Below are 16,061 nucleotides of genomic sequence, written 5' to 3'. Positions count from 1 at the left end.
TACTAGTACTTAATGGAATAGATACTAGTTTCTAAAAAATAAGTGCAAGCATGAAAATAGAGATTAGTAGGTTTAAAAGATTAAATATTAAAGTGGCTTGCCATAGCCATACCACATAATTGTATCACAAAGCAGCATTATTTAACTATTTTATAAACCTAAATCAGACTTTTCACTCAATGACGGTAAGCACTAAGTAAAGTTAAAAAAAAAATTCCAGGAGAGATTATTTCATTATTGTAGCAGGCTTACCAGAACTGATGATCTACAACTCCCTGCAAAAGGACAGAATGCCGTCCTTTGCGATTGAAGTAGTCAGCGTGATTTTCTTCTGGGGCAATGATGGGGTTTTGACTCCCGTCAATTGCTCCAGCGCACTGTGGAAAACCACACCTCATTTGGAAGCCTTGTAGGACCTCCCGGAGGGCATCTCCTTCGGGCAGTTTTATGAACTCAAGCATGAGGACTTGGCGACTTGTGTAACGGCTTCCGTTACACAAACATTTTGAAATAAAAGCGAAAATGCTTACTTCCTCCATAACCTCCCGAACTTTAGTGCAACAGCGTGCTGCGTCTGATGTCATTGTTACTGTTCTTTTGCACATGCAGGTTAGTTTGAAACCTCAAACAGTTCACACTGGAATCAGATATAGGCCACATTTTAAAAGGTAATGTGAACAGCCAAACAAAAAATCGAATCTGATCAAAAAATCAGAATTGAGCATTAAGACTTGTGGTGTGAACGGGGCCTTGTATTAATGCTGACTGCGCCACCCCTTTAAATTGAGGGGAACTAACCACTTAACAGATTTTAGACACGCAGGTTTGTTACCAGGAAAGGCAGAGACAAAAAGCATAGGTATTAATGTACACAAATATTTATTAGGTTTACAATAATCAGAACACTTAAGACCAAAAATATAGTTCAATTGAGCTAAACAACCATGATTCAATACAACACACACAAAACAAAATACACATAAATAGCAAGCAAAACAATGCAACAAAACAGCAGCGCCGTCTTAATCCCGTTCCATGTAGGAAAGGATCGTCCCAACCCCCACAAGACGGAGCACTCCCAACAAAAAATGTTTGTCCTGCTAAAAACAAACTATTAAATTTACTTAATCGAATCACTTATTTGTAAAAGAAATGAATCATACATACCAACAATTGGTCAACAAGACAAGTTGTATGGTTGATCACAGAATTAATTTTAGCAGTTTACTCAATGACTTGACAATTATATTCAGATGAATAAACCAGGTGGAGGATAATGAAAGCCTAGACACCATCGCGAAGTCGCGAACAAGATCCGATTCCAAGTACAATAAGTAAATAACATCAATTGATATGCACAAGTTCACAGTCACATTAGCCAAACAGCTAAAAACATATCTTTTAGACGGAAGCCCACACGCCCCAAGGGGCGGAGCTAGCAATGACGCATCCTTGGTGGCCTACTCGAAGCCTTTATATTGCATATCTGGTTCTGATTGGCTGTCATTTTAAATGCAATGGAGGGAACTTACATACATATATGTGGCAGATTGGGTATGTATAAATATATATGTATGTACACTGTAAAACCTGACAAGTCACAGTAACTCAAACCGTTTGAGTAAACAGATTGCCTTTACTTAAACCATGTAAGTTTTAAAACTTTGCAATAATGTCATCAAGTGATTAATTAAGTGCTGATTGAGCTTTAGTGATGAACAGCTGCTGTTAACAAACAGCATCACCAGCTCCACTTATTAGTAACCAGACTGACTTTATTTCTGTCAGACGTCTACAGAAGATCTTATTGAGAATTAACTAAGGTTTAGATGTTGATTTATTGTTTCATTTGAAGTAACCATGTTAGAGATCAGTGTTTGCTTTAGTTGGGCTCTTGACCCTTGATATCTGTCTTAGATTATTATTTTTTTTTTTGGGGCGTTGTCACCATGTGTTTTTGAAACATGTTTGTTATAACTCAAAAAACCCAGAGAAAACATGATCAGGTATTGGTTGTTATACAGCTTATTGGTGATGATAATCATCAATTATGGAGCTGTTCAGAGTTCAAAATCTTATTAAATAGGTGTTCTATAGTTAGTTCAGTTGATTGCAATGAAAGCCATTCAAAAAGTCAGTGGTTCATTCATAATCAGTTAATATAAAAACTTTCCAAACAGTTTGGTTTTCTATGGTGTCAATTAGTCACACACAGACATCAATAATCAGAATATGAACCTCAACAATGGTTACGAAAGAAAAAAAAAAACATGCTGCAATGCATGCTGGGTACTATTGTAGTACAAAACTCATCCATGGCTCCCAGCATGCTCTGCTGCATTGTTTTTTTTTATGGTCACCATTGTTGAGGTTCATATGCTGATTATTCATGTCTGTGTGTAACTACGTGACACCATAGAAAACCAAACTGTTTGGAAAGTTCTTTATATCAACTGATTATCACAGAACCACTGGCTCTTAGAATCTCTTTTACTGTAATCAATCCAACTAATTACACAACACCTATTTCATCAGAGATTAGACTCCAAACAGTTCAATAATCAATGATTATAATCACCAATATACAGTATTACAACCAACATCAAGGTACAGGTTAGATAAAAAAAAATGCTATCCTGAATGCATTGTAAGTTGCTTTGGACAAAAGCAGCTTCTAAGAGTGTGTGTGTGTGTGTGTGTGTGTATAACACCTAATGATATTTTCTCTGGGCTTTTGAGTTACAACAAATGGTTACAACAGCCAGAAAAAACACTAGAACAGAAATCAAGGGTCAAGAGCCTAACTAAAGCAAACACTGATCTCTAACATGGTTACTTTAAATGGAAACATAAATCAACATCTAAACCTTAGTTAATTCTCAATCAGATCTTCTGTAGATGTCTGACAGAAATAAACTCAGTCTGGTTATTAATAAGTGGAGCTGGTGATGCTGTTTGTGGGGTTGTTTAATCAGATCTTGAGAGATTTAATGTATCTTTATTTCAGTTTATTTTATCTAAGGCTGTGTCTGAAGTCAGTTTGTAGTTCTTGTTTCTCTTTTCTTCAGTAATTCTGTTTGTGAACAGCAGCTGTTCATCACTTATTCACAATTATCACTCAATTAATCACTTAATTATTTAATTGCAATGTATATCTTCTTTCAGTGAACTCAACTGAATTAAGTTCAGAGTACTCACAGCTATTAGTTTTAAAACTTAAATGGTTTAAGGCAATCGGTTTCTAACTTGTCAGGTTTTTAAGGATATCTGTTTACTCAAACGGTTTGAGTTAAGTTACTTGTCGGGTTTTACAGTGTTATTGTGACGAATAACAGAAAAAGGAATGAGGGCTTTGTCCTAGCTCCCCCTGAGGTCTGCCCTTGCAGATGCCGTGGTTGCTGTTTTATTGAGAATTCTACTCTGATGCACTCACCTGAGGTCTTGGAGTCTTTCACTAACGAGCTGATGCATCGAATCAGGTGTGTTTGGTTAAAGGTAGTCATCTAAAACAGATGAGACCCTTTGTCTGAGACACCCGATTCAGATCTTCGAGTCTCTACTAATGAGCTGATGAACTGAATCAGGTGTGTTTGATTAAGGTGACGTAGAGCACATTCATGCAGTGTTGGGGGGCCTCCAGGAACGCGGTTGGGAAACACTGATCAAAAGCCAGGGTTGGGAAGCGCCGGCTCGTGCCAACGCTTGGCAGTTTGCAGGCCAGTAACAGAAGGCAGCCGTCCTTCCTTTGCTAGGGGCGGGGGTTCACCGTTGATGAGGACGGTAGAGATGGAAATGGTACCTCTGACTGGCCGCTTGGGCCTTCATACTTACCTGGTAGGGGCGATACCATGATCAAGAAGGCGGTTCACCCAGGGCGAGGCTCGTCCATTGCACTCCGGCCGTGCTGATCCCTGCGAATTCCCCAAATGTGGGAATCTTGACTGCATAATTTATGGTAGTGGGGGACTGCGTTCACGCTCTCCCCTGAAAGTCCTGGTTGAAAAAAGCAGATGGGTTTTTTCTCCTGATCCTTCTTTATACAAAGCGTTTGTTTTGGCTTACTTTTCAGGTTCTCAATGATCCAGAGAGCTGTTCAGAATGAGGACTTCCGTCATATGCTTGGTATTGGTTGTGCTGGTGTGGAAAGAAAAAAAAAAAAAATCACTTGCGCTCTTGAAAAATCGGCCCCTGGTGGGCGGTTTAGTCGAAATTTCACACAGACCTCAGTTTTCAAGTCAATCGGACTGACTATTGCCTAGTTGTAGCTGTTTTCATGATTGTTTGGTTGTCCTTTTTCATTTCCTTTTCCCTTTTTTTTCACCTTACAGTGCCACCAAGTGGCCAGTCGCAGCGCCATTTCTCTCCTGACCACAGACTTAGCCCGTGCATAGGCGTGCCGATTTGGGTGAAGTGATCTCATTCCTCTCTGGAGTTATAGCCATTTTTGCAACCTGGGCCACACGACCTGTGAACGTTTTTGAGGGCCCCCTCGCCAAGGTGGATGGAAATTTTCCACTTTTTTTGGATGATTATTGACCGTCAGACTCCAGAGAATCTTTCTGTGCTGCTTTGGTTCGGACTGGGCCACATACCTGGTGCTGGTTTGCAAAAAAAGGTTTACGACAAAATCCAAAATAGCCGAAAATTTCGCCTGCCTCTCGTTCGGCTCGAGCCAAGGATTCCGATGACATGAGGCACGTGGCTCTGCGACAAAACGTTTGGGAGTTACGAGCGATGCCGTACTCTCCGCCGCAGCAGAGTCACCGTCGGGCCGATCGGGGCGAGGCTCAGTGATGTTGCAGACGGGGGAGGGTCTTACCACCCCCCAGCGTTTCAGGTCTCCCTGACTTACCAAAGCCGAGATGGGCGTGGCCATGTCCCGCTTCCTCCCCACTGCCCCATAGCAGCATCGCTTCTCGGCGTTTTGGCTAAGATCACGTGTCTGGTCGGACGGTTGAGACGGCGATCGCCTCTTGGAGGTTTCTTGTCTCAGGATCTTTTGATATCCTGAGTCACACAACTTTTAAGAGGTATATTGAACTCTGCTGCTTCGGGCTCCAACAAGTTTTAAGGTAAGGTGTTTTAGTTATTTATTGTTGTATTTATTGTTGTTTTAAAGTTTTTAGGCTGTTGGTGCCTCCATCATGTCGGCTGCCCGTGCCGGCGTGCGGAGGCACCACAGCGTGCGTTTTTTATTCAGGCAGGTTGAGGGGAAGCTCCTGGAAATGTCCCGCATGGACTTTTCCAGGAAGCTGATCCAAAAGACCTTAGCTTTTAGATCTGATGACCTGAATTGTTTGATGACTCTGCCCTTGAACAAAGGATTTGATGTAAGTTTTAAAACTGCTTCCCTGCTTAATGGCTTTTGGCAAAGGTTTGATTCAGTTAAAGCCCAGTTCTCCACACTTCATTGGGGGATTCTGAGGGCATCATCGCCAAAGGAACGGCAAGAGCTTTCCTCTGTAGCTCCTGAGGCGTTGAGCACTGACCTCACTTACACCAGTTTAAACTAAAAAAAAGTAAAAACAAGATCAAAAATAATTAAAACTATTTAAACTTAGTCTTTTAATTCTTTTAATCTTTTTTATTTCCTTTTAAATGTCTCATATCTTTTTTTAACCATACTGCTCATGGCCCTCACCATCTCTACTATCAATGTAAGAAGTGTGAGGTCCACCATTAGAGCACAGAGTATTTTGTTCCTTTTAAAATCTTTTAAGTCAGGTTTGTTCTTATTGCAAGAGTGTTCTCTGCCCTTTTTAACCAGGTACAATAAAATGGAGGAGCTATGGTCCGCAGGAGCCTCCATATGGAGCGGATCAAATTTTAACAAAAATGACGGAGTTGCGGTTTTAATTAATAATCCTAATATCTTGGTGAAGGGCAGCACTGTGGTGAGGCAAGGCCGGGCACTTTTAGTGAATCTGACCTTTTTAGACAGGGATTTTAATGTTCTTAATGTATATGGTTTTACGGAAAAGAATGAAAGATATGAGCTTTTAGAAGATTTGCAACCCCACATGCTAGGTAGGGCTCCCCTAATAGTAGCAGGGGATTTTAATTGTGTTTTATCTAAAACAGACAGGAAAAGGGTAGGGGAGGATTTTACAGTGGACAAAACGTCGGTTTTATTGGTTCGGACTGGGCCAAATACCTGGTGCTGGTTTGCAAAAGAAGGTTTTCGACAAAATCCAAAATAGCCGAAAATTCCTGCCTCTCGTTCGGCTCGAGGCAAGGATTCCGATGACATGAGGCACGTGGCTCTGCGACAAACCGTTTGGGAGTTACGAGCGATGCCGTACTCTCCGCCGCAGCAGAGTCACCGTCGGGTCGATCGGGACGAGGCTCGGTGACGTTGCAGACGGGGGAGGGTCCTACCACCCCCCAGCGTTTCAGGTCTCCCTGACTTACCAAAGCCGAGATGGGCGTGGCCATGTCCCGCTTCCTCCCCGCTGCCCCATAGCAGCATCGCTTCTCTGCCTTTTGGCTAAGATCAAGTGTAGCGATGATGGCTATGTCGAGAGGAGATGGTACTTTGCCGGCCATGATGGCGCGGTTGAAGAATATTGTACGGATTCAAGTGCTTCAGAATGCTGTCGGGTCTGTAAAGGAAAACTTCAGGAGAGAATTTGTGGTCGTGGACGTCTTGAAAGGAGTCTTCAATGTAGCAGCCTCATCAGTGTTCTGTCTCCAGGATTTTACAGCAGTAGGATTTATTGATCTGACCTTCTTCAATCTAACGGACTGTGTGAGTTTTTTTGAGTCTTGGGGGAAGAAAAAGCACAAGCTGTTGGAAGGATTGTGTTTGCACCCATTGTTTGCACAGGATTACTTACCTCTCACAATCCATCTGTATAATCCTTTTGTTGAGGATGCGGAGGTAATGACTTTCCTTGAGAGGCACTGTGAGGCTGTGAAAGGAGGTGAGCGTGTGAGGGATCGGTTTGGGATCTGGACTGGGAAGAGGCGTTTTTTTGTGAAGCTCCGGGTGGATTCAGCAGTCCCTGGAAGCCTGGTTCACCTACCGGGGTCCATTTCCATTGGGCCTAACAGGGGCTTTCTCTACTACCCTGGGCAGCCTGTGTATTGCAGGAGATGTGGAGGAGAAGGACACGTTAAAACAGACTGTGAAGGACAGCGTTGTCGGTTTTGTGGGAAGGCAGACCACGTTGCTTCGGCCTGCCCCGCACCAAAGCTCTGTAGCCTTTGCGGCAAGGCCGATCATCTTTACCGTACCTGTCCATCAAGAAACAGGTCATATGCGAGCATATTAAAGGAAGGTGATGATCTGCAGGCAGACCTGGATGCTATTCTTAGCAGTCTACCAGCAGAAAGGGAGGGGCATCTGCAACAAGCGACAGGTGCGAATGATCAGAGAAGTATGAGTGCATCAAGTCAGGAGTGTGCTGGTATGAAGGAACAAGCGGATGGAGCCGAGGGGGATCTGATATCTTTGTCCCTGGATGGAAAGGAGGTAAAGGGAGTGGTATCGGAGCAGCAGCTTAATCCGTCTGCGGGATGGGCAGATCTGGACTTCACAGAGGTGCTTTCTGAGGTGTTGGAGGTGGATAAGGAGCAGACCATTTTGGAGCCTGCAACTGGATCAACCCACCAACGAGAGACAGTTCATAGTGGGTCAAAGATGGAGATTGCAGCGGAATCAGCATCTGGGACTGGCCGTCGCAGAGCCTGGAGGGAGGCTAGTGACCCTGATAATGGGGAAATATGCAAATACAGCAAACTGGAGAACTCTGTAAGTCAGGACTCTGTGGGTCAAGATTGTAATGTGGAGGGCTATGAAGGTAAAGAGAATGAGGAGGGGGGACAAGCACTGGGTGGGGGGATAGTATTGAAGAGGAAGAGGGAGGGGAAGAAATGATAGCGGAATCTGGGGAATGGTCTGGAGGAAGGGGACAGGGAGGGTCAAGGAGGAAGGGGAAGAAGAGAATGTGGGAAAAATGGGGAGGAATAAGGGGGAAGTGGGATGGGGAAGTATTGTGGGCGATAAGGGGGCTTTTGGAGGGTGTCTAAGGGTTTTCAATGGGGCTGTTAAGAGTGGCAACTTTTAATGTAAGAGGACTGAAAATGGCAGAACGCCGGACAGCAGTTTTCTTTTCTGTTAAAGATTTATATTATGATGTTTTGTTTTTACAAGAATGTCACTTGGAGAATGAAAGGGATGATATGGAGAGTTTTTCAAAGGACTGGACTTGGGGACCATCCTTTTGGGGAGTGGGGAATGTGAGGGCGGATGGCGTGGGGATTTTATTCTTTTCCTGGGAGGTGATAGTTGAAACATCTGGGGTGATTGTTCCAGGGAGGGTGATGTTTGTGGATGCAAGATGGAGGGGGGTGGCCTTACGGTTCATAAATGTGTATGCGCCCAGTAAGCGGGAGGAGAGAGAAGGTTTTTTGGGGAAAATTTTTCCGTTATTATATACGAACCGGCTGGTGGTCTTGGCAGGGGATTTTAATATGTCCTTAGAGAAAAGTTCTTGGGGGGAATTGGCAGGGGTTATTAAAAGTTTTGGATTACAAGATTCAGGTCAGACAGCTGGAGGGGAGGGTGTAGGTTATACATGGTGGAACAGTAGGCAGGAGGCATCGCGGTTGGATTATATAATTTTTTCAAAGTCTGTTAAAGTTAGTAGCTACACAAGGCAGCCAATGTGGTGTTCAGATCATTGTTTAGTTGGAGCTGGGGCAGAGGTGGAAGCAGGGCAAAGGGGTCGGGCGAAGTGGAAGATGAATGTAACATACCTCCAAGACCAAACCTTTTGTAAGGTTTTCCGGGTATTATATGCTGGGTGGTGCAATTTAAAAGGATTCTACCAGTCACATTCTGACTGGTGGGAAGGGGTGAAGGAGAGGATTAGGTTTTTTTGCAGGGCATGGGGTTTAGCTTTGGGGAAGGCTAAGCGGAATCAAGTGCGTCAATGGACTAAAGAATTGCAAATTTTATGCTCTCAAGGTCTATTGAGCACTGTGCAAGGGTGGAAGAAAGCCAAACTCTTGCAGGATTCTTTGAATGAACATTATAGAGGGGAAGCACAGAAGTTTGTTATGCAGTCAGGTATATGTCAGCGTGTGTTAGATGAAAGGCCTACAAAGTTTTTCTTTTCTACTGTGAAGGGCAGGCAGAAGCGTAGCAGTATGGAATGTTTAAATACAGAGAAGGGTAAGGTTTACTCAGTTGAAGGAATGCTGAAGGCTTCAGTTGCCTTTTATAAGCAGCTGTTTGCGGATAGAGAAAGAAGAGAGTCAACGGCGGAGGGGTTTCTAGAGGATCTGGACCGGACCTTGGAGGAAGTGGAGGCAGGCAGGTTAGAGAAGGAGGTCACCTTGAAGGAAGTAGAGGTAGCAGTTAAGTCCTTGAAGAGAGGCACGTCTCCAGGTGGTGATGGCCTACCGGCTGAATTTTATCAAGTCTTTTTGCCTTTAGTAGGCCCTGAACTGATTAAAGTTTATCAGGAAAGTCTGGATGTGGGGAAATTGCCTTTGTCTATGAGGAGGGGGTTGGTGACCCTCCTGCATAAGAAAAATAGTAAAGAGGATTTGGCAAATTGGCGGCCAATAACTTTACTTACTACCGATTATAAGATTCTGGCGAAAGTCTTAACCTTACGGCTTAAGGGGGTATTAGATTTGGTGGTTCATCAAGATCAAACTTGTGGGGTCCCAGGAAGATCAGGCAGCCTCAATTTAGTTTTGATCCGGGATTTGATCAGTTGGGCTGAGCAACGTCAGCTTCCTTTGGCAATCCTGAGCCTTGACCAGGAAAAGGCCTTTGATAGGGTTAGCCATTCTTTTTTGTGGTCAGTGTTGGAGAAGCTTGGGTTTGGCCCAGGGTTCAGAGCCTGGGTCCAGCTTTTGTATAGCGAGGCTTTCAGTCAGATTAGGATAAACGGATTCTATTCTGAACCAGTGAAACTGTTGGGTGGTGTGAGGCAAGGGTGTCCTTTGTCACCCTTATGCTATATACTGTCTTTAGAGCCTCTGATTAGTCGGCTACGATTAACAGCGGCTTTGACTGGGGTAGTAATGCCGGGTGGAGGAGGGATAAGGGCAAAAGTGTTAGCTTACGCAGATGATATGACAGTCTTTTTGACCACTGAAAAAGATTTTGTAGTGACAGGAGAGATTTTGCATAGTTTTTCTGAAGCCACTGGTGCCAAGATAAACATCAGTAAATCTTCAGTGATGTTTTGTAGGACGGTGGAGTAAGAGGACTGTGGTTCCAGGAGGGTATACCTTGTGTCAGGATGGTATTAAAATTTTGGGTGTTCGTTTTTTTTCAAGGTGAATAGTGCACAACAAAATTGGGAGGGGTTGTTGGAATCTTTACAATCTAAAGTAAACCGGTGGAGTGTAAGCTATCATTAATTATGGTGTAGAGTACAGGTAATGAAGGCAGATGTGTTGCCTAGTATTAATCATCTGGCTTACGTTTTTCCCCTACCTTTTTGGCAGGGGAGAAGAATGGAGAAGTTGATTTTTTCTTTTATTTGGAGAGGGAGGACTGAGTTAGTATCAAGGGCGCAGATGTTTCGTCCTCTGGGTGAGGGAGGCAGAGGGGTGCCGTGCCTCCATTGGAAGGTTACGGCTTTGTTTATTGCATTTGCAGCTCGCCTAGTGGTACAGGCTCTGGAGCATAAAGCACATGTGTTGGCTCACTTTTGGTTGGGCTGGCCTTTGAGGCATTTAATAGGGTGGAGTAATAGGGTGCCTTGGTCACTGGATAGGCCTGAACATTATAAAGTGGCAGCAGACATCATTAAAGGAAATCCTTGGTGCTTGGAAGAGTCACTGTTGTTAAATCATAGGAAGCTGTATGATAGGTTGAAGGAGAGCTCAGTTAAGGAAGCTAGAGTGGCAGGGCCTCCAATTGAAGTGAACTGGTTGTCCTTGCAACCAGATTATTTGGTAGGGAGGTGTAGGGATGTGAACTGGTTGGCAGCATTAGGGAGGCTCCCAGTACGGGAGCGTTTATATAGGCATGGTCAGGGCAGATCTCCTTTGTGCCCAGTGGGTTGCGGAGGAGAAGAGACAATTGAGCACGCCTTGTGGTCATGTCCAGGAGCAGTGGCTTTATGGCAAGCAGTCACTGGGTGGTGGAGAGAGTGGGGAGGACCACTGATTACCCGGGACTTAGTGTTGTATGGAGTAGGGTTGGGAAATATAGAGAAGGATCAGAGAAGAGTAGTATGGGTTACTCAGAAGGGAAGCGTATCTTATTGTACTGGCGACTAAGGTGCCTGAGGAAGCAGTTGCCTGGTTTAGAACCTCAAAAGTTATTTTCAACACTTATGGCAAGTTTGGTGAAAGAGGTAAATGGGTATAAGGTCGTTTATGGGGAGGAGAGGATGAGGGCTGTATGGGGGGGACTCCCTCGGGTAGGGGCAACATAAAGACATTAATTCCTTTTAGCTGTCGGTGCCTCCAACAGCACTAGGTTCCTTTTTTTTAGAAAAAGATGGCAAGTTAATGGAAATGTCTAGGTTGGTTTTTTCGAGGAAACTGATGCAAAAACTTCTAGGTTTTAACCCTGCTGATTTAAGTTGCATTCTAACCCTGCCTTTTAACAAGGGCTTTGATCTCGGAAGCTAAGCAGGGTCGGGCCTAATTAGTACTTGGATGGGAGACCGCCTGGGAATACCAGGTGCTGTAAGCTTTAGTTTTTTCGTCTATATGGATCTAATACATTGCGCATTAGGGTTGCTGATCTTTAAATAGCCCACACTTTGCAGCAGCCCTCGCTTACGGCCATACCACCTTGAGCGTGTAGAGGGCAATAGTGAGTTGCTTTACACAGGAAGTGTGTTGGCTGCAGTAGGGAGAGGAAGGCTCTCCCACATCTCTGTTTGTTTAGTTTGTTTTGGAGTTTTTGTATATTTGTTATTTGGACTTTTTAGTTTGTTTTTTTGTGTTTAAACCACCTAACAGCAGCTTAGTGCTGGCTGGAGGGTGGTTAATTTTTGTTTGTGTTTGTTTTTTGTTTTTTTTTGTTTTTTGTTTTTTGTGTTTTCTAAACAATGGATGGATTATTGGCGAACGACACTGGACTGGCTGGAGAGACACGCACGGCAAACGACACTAGACTGGCTGGAGGAACACGCACGGCAAACGACACTGGACTGGCTGGAGGAACACGGCGGCAAATGGCAAACGGACTGGGAAAAACTCAACGAGAAAATGATGGCCCTGAAAGGAGATATAAAAGAACCTACACCAAAGAAGCAACAGTAGTAGTGGATTTGGCAGAAGTGCAAGAAGGAAAAGCAGAAGACATAATACAAGCGCTGAAAGATAAGTTGGATGTGACAAAAATATTAGCTGTAAGACCCAAGATGATGAAGGAGTACGAAATTACGTTAGAAAAGGAAGAAGATATTGAAAATCTGAATGAAGGATTGATGATTAAAGGAAAACTATGTGAAATTAAAAAATTGAATAACAGAGAATTTGTTGTCTCTTTCATCCATCTGCCCGCTTACCTGGATGACGCAGAGATTCTACAGAAGCTGGAGGGATGGGGGGTAACTCCTGTCTCTCAGATAAGAAGAAGACTCTACACCGGCACCAACATAGAAGATGGAACGAGGTTCCTTAAGGTACAGTTCCCAAAAGAAGTGGTCTCCTTGCCCTACAGTACGCGAATTGAAACGGAAGACGGTCCGCAATACTATAGGGTGATACATAGCAGGCAGGTGAGAACCTGCAGGTTGTGTATGAGCCCTGATCATTTGATGAAGGACTGTCCAGATTTTAAATGTTTTAAATGCGAGGAAACAGGCCACTTCGCGAGGGACTGTAAGGTGGTGAGGTGTCCGGACTGCAAGTGTGTACTGGACAAATGCGAGTGCTGGTATGGAGACCAGCAAAATGGAGAAGAGAGGGGGAGCGGGCAGATGCATGAGACAGACAATGAAGAGGAGCAAAGGGAGGACACCGGAGCAATGCAAAGAGAGGACGATGAAAGCACGGACAACGACAATGAGATTGAAAAGACTGAGCTAACACAGGACATTGTGGAAATGGAGGTACAGATGGAGTTAAAAGAGGTTCGACAAGCAGAAACAGAAGAGCCAGAAGAGAAAGAACGGACAGGTGAGAAGGACAGAAAGGACAAAGACAATGAAAACATGGGCGGAGACGGTACTGCGGGTACATCCAATAAAAGAAGAAGAAAAGTCAAGGTAATACCCAATTTAGAGAAAGCTAAAAATAAAATGTGGAAACAAAGTAATGAGGTGAAACAGGACTGTGGAAAAATTGCAAAGGAGGGGGAGGAAATGGAATAACGAAATTATGATGCTAAAATTTGTCTTTTTATCTTTTTTAATTGTGTTGAAAATTGTTACTTTTAATGCAAGAGGGTTAATGAATGGTGTGAAATTTGAAAAAGTCAAGGAACTGTGCAGGGATGAAGATGTGATTTTATTGCAAGAAACAAACTGGAAAGAGAGTGTAATGGAGGATTTTAAAAAAAGATGGGAAGGGGAATTATTTTTTAATAATAATGAGGGAAAAATGGGAGGAGGAGTTGCGATGTTAATAAGAAATGATAGAGGTGTCAGGGCAAAGCAAATGTATAATGACACAAAAGGGAAATGCATGGCTGTCGAAATTAAGATGGAAGAAGATGATTTTATTTTAGTAAACGTACATGCTCCAAATGAAGATGTAGAAAAGAAAAAATATTTTAATGTAATAGCTGAGTTAATGGAAAAATGGAAGAGGGTAATAATTGCGGGGGATTTTAACACTGTTCTTAGTAAAATGGATATGGCTAACGGAATGGTTTTTAAATCGGATGGGGGAAGAAAGGAGTTAATGTCGTTGATGGAGGAGAAAAACATGATTGATGTGTGGAGAGAAAGAAATGGGAAAAAGAGGGAATTTACAAGAAGACAGCTGGTAGGGAATTTTATGTGTCAAACTAGAATAGACTACTTTTTAAGTACTAGGAATTTGGAATGTTTTATTGATGGAGTGTTTTATAAAGAAACGACTTTAAGTGATCACAAAATGGTGCAAATGAGAATGGATTTTAAAAAGGAAATGAGGGGACCAGGGGTATGGATTTTAAACACTGGAGTTTTAAAGGAAGAGAGTTTTAAAAAGGAGATAGAAAATAAATTTGATGAGGGGAAAAAAGACTTGATGTATATAGAAGATAAAAGGCAATGGTGGGAAAACATGAAATATGACATAAAGAAATATGTAATGAATTACTGTAAATTGTTACAAAAGGTGAAAAGAACAAAGGAACAAGAAATAAGAAAGACGTTAAGGGAGGAGTTAAATAAAAATGAAGTAAACGTGCAAAGAGTAATTGAAGTGGAGGAAAAGTTGAGGAAAATAGAAGAAGGGAAATATAAAGGGGCGATGTTAAGAAGTAAAGCTAAATATACAGTAGAAGGGGAAAAATGTAGTAGATTCTTTTTTAACCTTGAGAAAAGCAGGGGGAGGGCGGAAATAATTAAAGAACTTAGGAATAGGGAAGGACAAGCTGTTTTAAGCACGGATGGGATTTTAAAGGAAATAAGCACATTTTATGAGGAACTTTTTAGATCAAAGGAAGCGGATGAGGAAAAAAGGGAAGTTTTGTTACAACAGATAACAAGAAAAGTCGGTGAGGGGGATAAAAAGGATTGTGATAAGGAAATAACAACTGAGGAAATTATACAAGCAATAAATCAGCTAAGTGTGAAGAAAAGCCCAGGAATAGATGGTATTGGAAGTGAGTTTTATAAGGTTTTTAAAGAAAAAGTAAGCACGATTTTAAAAGAAGTCTATGAAGAGATTTTTAAAAAAGAAAGAGTACACCCAAGAATGGGCTTAGGCTTAATGAAAATAATCTACAAGAAAAAAGGAGACAAAGCGGAACTGAGGAATTTTAGGCCCATTACAATGTTAAACACAGATTTTAAAATTTTAGCCAAGGTTTTAGCGAACAGATTAAAAAATGTCATGCCAAACATAATAGAGACTAACCAGGCCTATGGAGTAAAGGGGAGGGACATAGCAGATATCACGAGTAGTATAAGAGATATAGTGGGGTACATAAAAGAAAAAGGAAAGGGGGCATACATAATAAGCATGGATTTCGAGAAGGCTTTTGACAGAGTGGAGCATGGGTTTTTATTGGCGGTTTTAAAACAATTTGGTTTTGGAGAGAATTTTATAAAATGGATCTCAGTTTTATACAGCGATATTTTAACAAAAGTAAAATGTAATGGTTTTTTAACGCAACCTTTTAAAGTTTTAAGGTCTATAAGACAAGGGTGTCCACTGTCAGCGCAGTTATATTCTTTGGTGGCTGAACCATTAGGGCTTTTAATAAACAGAGAGGAAAAAATAAAGGGAATACAACTAGAAGGAAAAGAGGAACTAACTAAAATATTCCAATATGCTGATGATACGACAATTGTTGTTGAAAATATAGAAAGTGTGAAAGAAGTAATGGAAAAAATGAAATGCTATTGTGAGGGATCAGGTGCAAAAATAAATGAAGAAAAAACAGTATATATGAAGTTTGGAAGGACAGAGGTTTTAACGGGTGTTGTTAAGTTCATAGAGGTACAAGAAATGAGGATTTTAGGAGCAGTTTTAGCAAAGAAAGAGAAGGAAGCTGTTGATAATATGTGGGATGAGACACTGGGAGGGATGGAAAGGAGACTGATTTTTTGGAGAAACAGGTTTGTAAGTTTGAAAGGGAAAATTTTAATTGTAAACATGTTAATGTTATCAAAAAATGTGGTACAAGTTACATGTGATGTCATTGCCAAACTGGGTTTTTAAGAGAATAAAAAAGAGTATTTTAGAATTTTTATGGGAAAAAAAGCCTCCAAGGATAGCGTACAATACGCTGATAGGGAAACCAGAAGAGGGAGGGATGGGTTTAGTTGATGTGGAACAGAAGATGAAAAGCATGAGGGTAAAAGTGGTTAGGAAATATTTGGATGATAAGAATAAAGATGAATGGAAGAAATTGATGGGTTTTTATTTAAATAAATGTGGAAATTTTAACTTGGGGGAAAATATTTTATGGATGAAGT

The 16,061-nt window shown here is 42.1% G+C and overlaps 1 non-coding gene across 1 annotated transcript; it reads left to right on the top strand.

The window, feature by feature from the left end:
* The first annotated feature begins 3,823 nt into the window (after positions 1-3,823).
* LOC122148453 lies at positions 3,824-3,987 on the top strand. Its single transcript, XR_006162387.1, has one exon. It is a non-coding gene; the product is annotated as a U1 spliceosomal RNA (small nuclear RNA).
* Positions 3,988-16,061: the final 12,074 nt, after the last annotated feature.

Source organism: Cyprinus carpio, chromosome A17 (genome assembly GCF_018340385.1).
Source record: "Cyprinus carpio isolate SPL01 chromosome A17, ASM1834038v1, whole genome shotgun sequence".
In the NCBI taxonomy this organism is placed as follows: Eukaryota; Metazoa; Chordata; class Actinopteri; order Cypriniformes; family Cyprinidae; genus Cyprinus; species Cyprinus carpio.
The sequence above is the reverse complement of the archived record's forward strand: the minus strand, read 5'-3'. Positions and strand labels throughout refer to the sequence as shown.